Below are 10,000 nucleotides of genomic sequence, written 5' to 3'. Positions count from 1 at the left end.
ACTCCCTAAAGGTTCCCTATCTTCCCTTTCCAAACCTTCCACCCCCCACCCATCCCTTCTCCCGAAACCACCCCCCTCTTCCCTCCCCTAAATTTCCCCTTCCCCAGAGCCTTTTTAAAGACACGCATTCTCAGTCGCCCGTCACTTACAAACCTTCCCACACTAACTCAACCCATAGCCTTGATAAGACATTAGATCATCAGACATTAACCATTATAACAATTGGGGGATAGCCGAGAATTTTACAATTCTGGGCTACGTTACTATTTCGCGTGATAGTTGCTCTTGTCCCTCGGATTTGCTTGGCGAAGGACTATTTTGGTCCTTGAGGTAATATTGTTTTCGTGGTCGTTGATCGTGTGTTTCTTTTTGTGTGTGTGTTTGTGTTTGTGTGTGTGTATGTGTGTCTATGAGTGAATGTGTGTGTGTGTGTGTGTGTGTGTGCATAGCATCTTATTCTTTTATTTTTCAAATATACGTGCACATGGCCATGCCCGACGTGGGCGGTGACGTATTATTCCCAGAGTGATGATTCAGAGGCTGCTCAGTGACAGCTTACTAATGGTGGCCCATCATTATACGGGCAAATGCTGCTGATATGGATAGCTGGGCTTTATTTGCATACACGATTTCCAATTTTTATCACTATTTTCCTCTTCAATTCGGATCTGTATTTTACATTAATATTTTTGTGTGAGGCACTATTGGATTATTCTTAAAGATATACCGCACTGATAATATTTGTGCATTTAACTGAATGTCTCTGACTTGCTTTTTTTATTCTTTATCGTCTTTATAATTCTTTATGACATTATCGTTACTTGTCATAACAATCTGATAACTCTGCTACTGCAACCGCTCCTACAGATGTTACTGATCTCGAAACCAATCCTGATATTCGTATTAGTTTAATACTCGTCATTAGTACTGCTTAGAAGATTATTGTCTCTGTCATGATTATACACATAGGAACGTCATCCCTTCTCGTGCTACAATCCCCTCACTATATTCATATCACTTTTCAAACTCTCTGTTTAAACACTGCTCAACCCATCACATCTCAGGGGTCAGCTGCTAGCCGTATGACCCTTTGACCTTCCTTCTATCCCTTCTTCGAGCCTAGAGTCCACTCGACCTGCTGTGAGAGGCGAACTTTAGATAAGGAGGTTCTTATGCTATGGTTGATTGCGTTTACACGTGCTCGACTCTCGGTTCTCACTCGCTGTGACTCTCTTTTTCTCTTGTCTCTCTCTCTCTTTTTATCTCTTTCCCGTTCTTTATCTCTCTCCTTTTTTTTCTTTCACTCTCTCTTTCTCCTTCTCTCTCTCTCTCTGTCTATCTATCTCTCTTTCTCATTCTCTCTCTCTCTCTTTCTCTCTCTCTCTCTCTCTCTCTCTCTCTCTCTCTCTCTCTCTCTCTCTCTCTCTCTCTCTCTCTCTCTCTTTCTCTCTCTCTCTCTCTCTCTCTCTCTCTCTCTCTCTCTCTCTCTCTCTCTCTCTCTCTCTCTCTCTCTGCATTCTACTTTCATGTATTTACCTAACCATCTATTTGCCAATTCCTTCCCGATGAATCGATCAATGTACATTTTTTTTCTTTATACCGATCAACTAACCAATTTCTCCTGAGAGAAAGATAAATAGATAGTTGGAGTAAACAAGAGCAGGACGGAAGAGGATAGCGCAGGGAAAGGGGTGAGGTGGGGTGGGGGAGTTGAAGGCTGTGGATAACGGGGGATGGGAGGGGGTACGGGGTTGGAAGAATGTGGGTGGCGGGGGAGGGAAAGGGGAAGGGAAAGGGGAGGGGGGGAGGTGGGCGGGCGCCGAGGTGTGCTGGTCAAATATGGATCAGTTTTGGCCATCATAACGGTCCCGAGAATGGCGAGAATAGACATTACGGATAAAATTACGCCATGATAATGCAGGAGAGAACGGCCATTAGTGCCTTAGATCCCCCGACATGGACCCCCCGCTCGCTCACGTGCGTTTATGCGAAATCTCTCTCTCACTCTCTTGCACTCAGACACAAATACACACACTCAAACAGACAACTACACATACATACACACAAACATACACAAACTTACAAACAAGCACACATAATTACATACAAATACACACAAACTCACAAACTAGCATACACAAACAAACACACACACAAACTCACAAATTACCACACACAAACATACAAACACACACAAACTCACAAACACGTATGCAGGAACACACATATGCTAATCATCCTCCCCTCACTCTCTCTCGTTCCCTCTGTCTCTCTCTCTACCGCTCCTCCCTCTTCCTCTCTCTCTCTCTCTCTCTCTCTCTCTCTCTCTCTCTCTCTCTCTCTCTCTCTCCCTCTCTCTCTCTCTCTCTCTCTCTCTCTCTCTCTCTCTCTCTCTCTCTCTCTCTCTCTCTCTCTCTCTCTCTCTCTCTCTCGTTCGCTCTGTCTTTCTCTCTCTCCGCCGCTCCTCCCTCTTCCTCTCTCTCTCTCTCTCTCTCTCGTTCGCTCTGTCTTTCTCTCTCTCCGCCGCTCCTCCCTCTTCCTCTCTCTCTCTCTCTCTCTCTCTCTCTCTCTCTCTCTCTCTCTCTCTCTCTCTCTCTCTCTCTCTCTCTCTCTCTCTCTCTCTCTCTCTCTCTCTCTCTCTCTCTCTCTCCCGTTCGCATTGTCTTTCTCTCTCTCCGCCAATCCTCCCTCTTCCTCTCTCTCTCTCTCTCTCTCTCTCTCTCTCTCTCTCTCTCTCTCTCTCTCTCTCTCTCTTGTTCGTTTTGTCTTTATCTCTCTCCGCCGCTCCTCCCTCTTCCTCTTCCTCTCTCTCTCTCTCTCGTTCTCTCTCTCTCTCTCTCTCTCTCTCTCTCTCTCTCTCTCTCTCTCTCTCTCTCTCTTTCTCTCTCTCCGCCACTCCTCCCTCTTCCTCTCTCTCTCTCTCTCTCTCTCTCTCTCTCTCTCTCTCTCTCTCTCTCTCTCTCTCTCTCTCTCTCTCTCTCTCCTCCCCTCTCTCTCTCTCTTCCCCTCCTCCTCTCCTCCTCCTCTCTCTCTCTCTCTCTCTCTCTCTCTCTCTCTCTCTCTCTCTCTCTCTCTCTCTCTCTCTCTCTCTCTCTCTCTCTCTCTCTCTCTCTCTCTCTCTTTCCTTCTCTCCTTGAGTCTCCCCTTATTTCCGGCGTCATCGGTGTAATGACGGAGTTGTCGTCGTTGGTGTGAGCCCAAACGACACTCAAGATATTAATGACGTAGTTCTAATTATTTGTTACTCCCCGCCGCGGCTGTTACTGCCGTTGCAGCTGTCATCTTTACAAATGTATTCTAAGCCTCCTCCCTGACGGTCAACTACGACCGTTGTGATTGTTAGTTCGGCATCCTTGATTGCTTTGACGACCGCAATAACTGTTAGTAGATCCGTATTACCTACATGTACGACTGCCATAACTGCCAGTACGACCTTTGCGGCTGTTAGAACGTGGCCTTTATAACTATTATCATAACTTTGGTGACGGTTATGTGACAGTCGTTCTTATCGTTCACATGATCAATGATATCGTTTACATTATCAGGGGGGAAGATTTTCTCACTCCTGCTATCCTGTTAGTAGGTGCTGTCAAATGTCCTATGCTTAATTATCTTGCTCAGAGGGTATTTCGTACACAACTCTGCGGTTATGATACGCCCGATTTCACTACTTGACACAGACTTTTCAGGGAAAGCAGTGTTATTACGTTACGAAATCAACGCCAGCGCTAATATCCACTTCACCTCAATTCTTCTTTACTATTTATGATAGCAAACTGATATCTAATTGGCAATATGTCAGGTTTTGATTTTTTTTTTTTTTTTAGTTTTATCATTATCTTATATGTAATAAGCTATTCAAAAGAGGATGCCCTTTCTATCCAGGTAAAAAAAAAACTATGATACATACAGGAAATAGGTCATCTATGTGAAAATAATAAATTATGAATATACACCTAAGACCTAATCCATACATTTTGAATCATATTCTTGAATTATAATAATTTCCCCTCATCAATTCTCAAACACATATCATATTCTAATTCAGAACAAAGACCAGCCTCAGGCATAGGTTGAAATATAAAATCAGATACATGATAGACTGCATCCCATTTTCAGTGGATGATCACTCACTGTCATTCGGCGTTGTCTTAAAAAAGGTAATTGATGGTGTTGTGCCTTTGCACCATACGTCTGGAACCTTGTGTGACTCTTAATGTTGCGCGTCAGCTCACTCAACTTTTTTTTCAGTGTTGACAGTGCCTAGATGTACTGCTCTGTCAATGTTATTTCCACGTTTAATGCTAGCTTCCGATGTCATTGTGAATGATTATTTGGTTCATAAATCTTGACACACTGAGAGCATACAGACAATACACTGATACCAATACAACTCGATCTCAAGTACGCTAACAGACACAAGCATACGGACAGCGTGTGTGAGACTTGTATCAACGTGTGTCAACTTGTATTTGTACATATGCCATATACTATTTTTTTATTTTTATAAAGAACGAAACAGGTCGCTGCATAAAAAAAAAACATCGCTTTGGCAACGGTGATACATCAGCTAAGAAAAAATAAAACTGATGGAATATTCTCAAGACACTATCTATCATTCTCCACGTGTGAAGGTCGCTCCGGGTCGGTGAGGAGCGAAGCGCATCTTTCGTAGAGTGCGGGGAGATAAATCTTGGAGGAGGAGTAGGACGCTAGAAGGAATCTAGGAGAGAATTCATGTGTTATTCATTCAAGCGTTCTCGCTGTCTATGTCTGCCTGCTTGTTTGTGTGTGTGTGTGTGTGTTTATATGTGTGTTTGTGTGTGGCAGTGTGTGTGTGTGTGTGTTTATATGTGTGTTTGTGTGTGCCCGTGTGTGTGTGTGTGTGTGTATGTCTCTGTGTGTGTGTGTGTGTGTGTGTGTGTGTGTGTGTGTGTGTGTGTGTGTGTGTGTGTGTGTGTGTGTGTGTGTGTGTGTGTGCCCGTGTGTGTGTGTGTGTCGGACATTCAGACAGACTCTCTCTCTTTCTCTTTATCTCTATTTCTTTTTATATTTATTTGCCTATATTTTCCTGTCTTTCTGTGTGTGGGTAGATTCTTTACATTCTATTACTGATATCTTAATTTTTGTATTTTCCATAGATCATTTGCCGTAATATTTTGTATTTACAAAATCACTATCACAATCGTTCACCTATTCTTGATAATTACACCATTCATAACTTGAATAATCCAAGTTTTTTATATAGCACTTTCCTGTATCTACATATATCTATATGTCAACGATCTATCTGTCCATATATATCCCCATCTATCTATCTACTCATCTGCAAACAAAAGGTAAACATGTACACAAAACATGCAATGATACATTCATACATATAGAAATAAGCTCGCGGACATACTGTATACCCATAATCATCACCATTGAATATAATTATTTCTTATAATCTATCGTAACACGTGAAAAAAAAAATGAAACGGAGATTCGGCGTTGCACATATGTATATATATATATATATATATATATATATATATAGAGAGAGAGAGAGAGAGAGAGAGAGAGAGAGAGAGAGAGAGAGAGAGAGAGAGAGAGAGAGAGAGAGAGAGAGAGAGAGAGAGAGAGATAGATAGATATATATATATATATATATATATATATATATATATATATATATATATATATATATATATATATATATATATATATATATACATAATATTTAAATATATATATATATATATATATATATATATATATATATATATATACATATATAAAATAGAAAGATAGAGAGAGAAAATAGATAAATTGATAGGCACATAGATTAATAGTGTGATAGACATACAGAAAGATAGATCAAACAGACAGACATATATACATTATATATATATAAAAAAACTATACCGAAGAGAAAGGACAAGGAGAGAGCGACGAGAAACAGGAGACCAAACGGTGAATATAATGAGTGAAGACCGCGGGTAGTTAAGAGTGTTGCCGCCAGGGTCCGCCACCGCCGTCACTTCCCAAGAAAAGTTATACCATTTACCCTTCTTTGTCCTCTATATGTCTTACTTACTCCCGCAAATTGGGGCATTGAGGTCGCTTTCATGCAGTTCACGGAGGAGACTTTCGCCCTTACGGTTTCTGCTATAGAGAGAGAGGATGTTTTTCATTTGTTTTATATTTTTTATTATTATCATTTTTTTTTTAATTCATTTATTTTGCACTCCTTTTCTGATGGCGATTTTTTCATCTCTTTTTTTGCTTCATTAATCCTATTTTGTCTTTCCTGGTGTTCATCTATCATACAAAGGAACGAACGCACATTCTTGTAGGGATAGATAGATAGATGGACTGATTGATAGATAAACAAATTGTTAGGTGGATAGATATGTAGAGAGAGAGAGAGAATGAGAAAGAGAGAGAGATGGAGAGAGAGAGAGAGAGAGAGAGAGAGAGAGAGAGAGAGAGAGAGAGAGAGAGAGAGAGAGAGAGAGAGAGAGAGAGAGAGAGAGAGAGAGAGAGAGAGAGAGAGAGAGAGAGAGAGAGAGAGAGAGAGAGAGAGAGAGAGAGAGAGAGAGAGAGAGAGAGAGAGAGAGACAGATAGAACCACAGACAATGAGAAACAAAAATACCGATAGACACAGGGAATAAATTCGAAAGGCACCCAGACACACACAAAAAAAAAGAATATAAACGACGAAAGAGAGAGAGAGAGAGAGAGAGAGAGAGAGGGGGGGGGGAGATAAAGAAAGAAAGAAAGAAAGAGAGAGAGAGAGAAAGAGAGGGGGGGGGAGAGAAAGAAAGAAAGAAAGAAAGAGAGAGAGAGAGAGACAGAGACAGAGACAGAGACAGAGAGAGAGAAAGAGAGAGAGAGAGAGAGAGAGAGAGAGAGAGAGAGAGAGAGAGACAGAGTCAGAGACAGAGACAGAGACAGAGACAGAGAGAGAGAGACGGAAAAGGAAAAGAATGAGAGAGCGTGGGGCGAGAGTATAGAGGAGACCCCAAGTGTTGTGTCTCAGTGTTGGTCTAGGAAAGACAAGCAATCTTCATTTCCCCAACGTATGGTCATTCCACACTAAAGAATTTCCGTTTTTCGCTTTCCCATGTTCGTATATATCACTTGTAGTGTTCTTTGTTTTTTGTGTGTGTTCTCTCTTTTTATTTTCTCGTTTCTTTCTCTATTTACTACTGTTATTGTTATATTTGATATTGTCTGTATTACTATTAGTACGATTGTTGTTTTTACTATTTTCGCTATTATTATTTTGTTATCACTATCTTATCCATGTGATCATCGGTATTATGATCATTACTATTATTATCATTATAGTTGTTATTAATTTTATTATCCTGATTATTGATGTTATTATTACTATCATTATCATTATCACTATTACCATCACAACTAGTAGAAATGAAAATAATAGTGGTGGTAGTAGTAGTAGCAGGTATGATAGTAGTATCATTCTTTCTACTTTAAACTGCCCATTTATTTTAGATACGTCCCCGTCTCCTGTGTGGTTTTTTTTTTTTTTTTTTTCTTCTTTTTTTTCTCCTATTCTATTCTATTCTCATTCGCTTATCTTCTCTATAAGTTTCCTTCCTACCGATTATTGTATTTTTCTTCCTCCTCTCTCACTTTTCTCCTGCCTCCCCAACTTCGTTGATCTCACTTCCTTTACATCAGTCTCTCATCTACTTCTCACACCCTCTTCTTTCTTTTTTACCTTACTCCAACTTCCCTTATTTTTAGTTTTGATCATAGAGGAAAGACTCTTTGCCTCGAGAATAGACGACTCTCGTTCAAGTGTTTATAAGTTATTAAGTGCTCGACTTTCCTTTTGTTGCTGAAACTTAAGGCCAATGAGTCCAAGTGTACAGGAGGAAGTATGTACGTGTATTTGAGCGGTTGTTCTGTGTTATCAATATCAGTGATGTAATATGTAGAATTAAAAAAAAAGAGAAGAAAAAAATTGTGTGTCTGTGTGTGTGTGTACGTGCTTCCATGTGTGTGTGTGGGTGTGTTTGTTTATATATACGAACATGAATGCATACACATACACACACACAAACACACACACACACACGCATACATACACTCACACACACTTGCAAGCATACACACATACATGCAAGCACATACATGCACCCATACACGTACATGTGTATATATGTATATATATGTATATGTATGTATATACATATATAAATATATGTATACATATATATATGTATATATATATATATATATATATATATATATATATATATATATATATATATATATATATATAAATATATATGTATGTATGTATGTATGTATGTATGTATGTATGTATATAAGAAAACGTTTATGCGTTTCCCATTTGCTTTTTCTTTAGCAGGAACGAGCACTTCTTTCAGGGAGAATGAGACACTTGTAAAGCTATATTCCTCACACCGTTTAAGAATTCCCTTTGCTCTAAATGCTCCTCTTATCATTTGACTTTTTTGTTTACTTTATGGTTCATGTCTATGTTTGTATAAATATTCTCTTTTAGGTATATCTTTCTCTGTCTGTCTGTCTGTCTGTCCGTCTGTCCGTCTGTCCGTCTGTCCGTCTGTCCGTCTGTCCGTCTGTCCGTCTGTCCGTCTGTCAGTCTGTCTGTCTGTCTCTCTCATTCACTCTCTCTCTCATTCTCTCGCTCTCTCTCTCTCTCTCTCTCTCTCTCTCTCTCTCTCTCTCTCTCTCTCATTCTCTCTCTCTCTCTCTCTCTCTCTCTCTCTCTCTCTCTCTCTCTCTCTCTCTCTCTCTCTCTCTCTCTCTCTCTCTCTCTCTCTCTCTCTCTCTCTCTTTCTCTCCCTCTCTTCCTCGCTCTCTCTTTCTATCTATCTCTCTCCCTCTCTCTCTCTCTTTCTCTCCCTCTTCCTCGCTCTCTCTTTCTTCCTCGCTCTCTTTCTCTCTCTCTCTCACTCTCTCTCTCTCTCTCTCTCTCTCTCTCTCTCTCTCTCTCTCTCTCTCTCTCTCATTATCTCTCTCTCACTCTCTCTTCCTCTCTCTCCTCCCACTAATTACAAACCCTCTCCAGCTCCCATCATGAAGATAAGCAAACATACACACGCCCGTACACACGCATGCTAGAGGCCAGCCAGGCACTCTCTGGCGCTCAGACGCTAACACTCCTTGTGGCACAGGCTGCTCATACACCCTCACTGGGTCCTTCCTAATTGCTGTTCCTTATCGCGAGGATCCAATCACGACCAAATAATCTGGAGTTTCATCATGCTGGTGAAGAGAGAGAGAGTCCAAATGGACCCGTGCCTGTTCAGGTGGGTGGGGATAGGGGGGGGTGGGGATAGGGGTGGGGATGGGGGTAGGGGTGGGGATGGGGATGGGGATAGGGGTGGGGATTAGGGTGGGGGTAATTGGTATGGGGTAGGTGGCAAGGGGGATGGAAGTTGGTTGGAGGGTTCATGGCAGGGGGGAGGGGGGGTCGTGTCTTGTGTGTATAGTAATGTTGATGATGGTAATGATGATTCATGATGATATCGATAACGGTTGTAATGATGGTGATTTGATGATAGTGGTAGTGATGATGATAATGATAACAATATTATCAATGATTAAAGTAATGATAATAAACATGATGATAATAATGGTAACAACGCTAATGATGATAAAGGTGAAGATAGTGATAACAATAATGATAATGATAATAGCAATGATAATCATAATAATAATCATGACAACAATAATGATGATAATGAAAATAATGATAGTAAAGATGACAGAAATAGCAGTGAAAATAAAGATGGTAATGATCATGATAATAGTTATAAAAATGATAATGTTGATTATGATTATGATAGTAATAATAGTAATGATTATGATAATATCAATAACAATGAAAATAAGAAAAATTATAAAGACAAGAATGATGATAAGGACAATGAATATTAATGATGAAGTAATGATAAATATAATCACATCAAGAATGATTCTAACGATAATGAT

The sequence above is a fragment of the Penaeus japonicus genome, unplaced genomic scaffold, assembly GCF_977035675.1.
Source record: "Penaeus japonicus unplaced genomic scaffold, GWHDUDI00000001_assembly GWHDUDI00000022, whole genome shotgun sequence".
Classification (NCBI taxonomy): domain Eukaryota; kingdom Metazoa; phylum Arthropoda; class Malacostraca; order Decapoda; family Penaeidae; genus Penaeus; species Penaeus japonicus.
The sequence above is the reverse complement of the archived record's forward strand: the minus strand, read 5'-3'. Positions refer to the sequence as shown.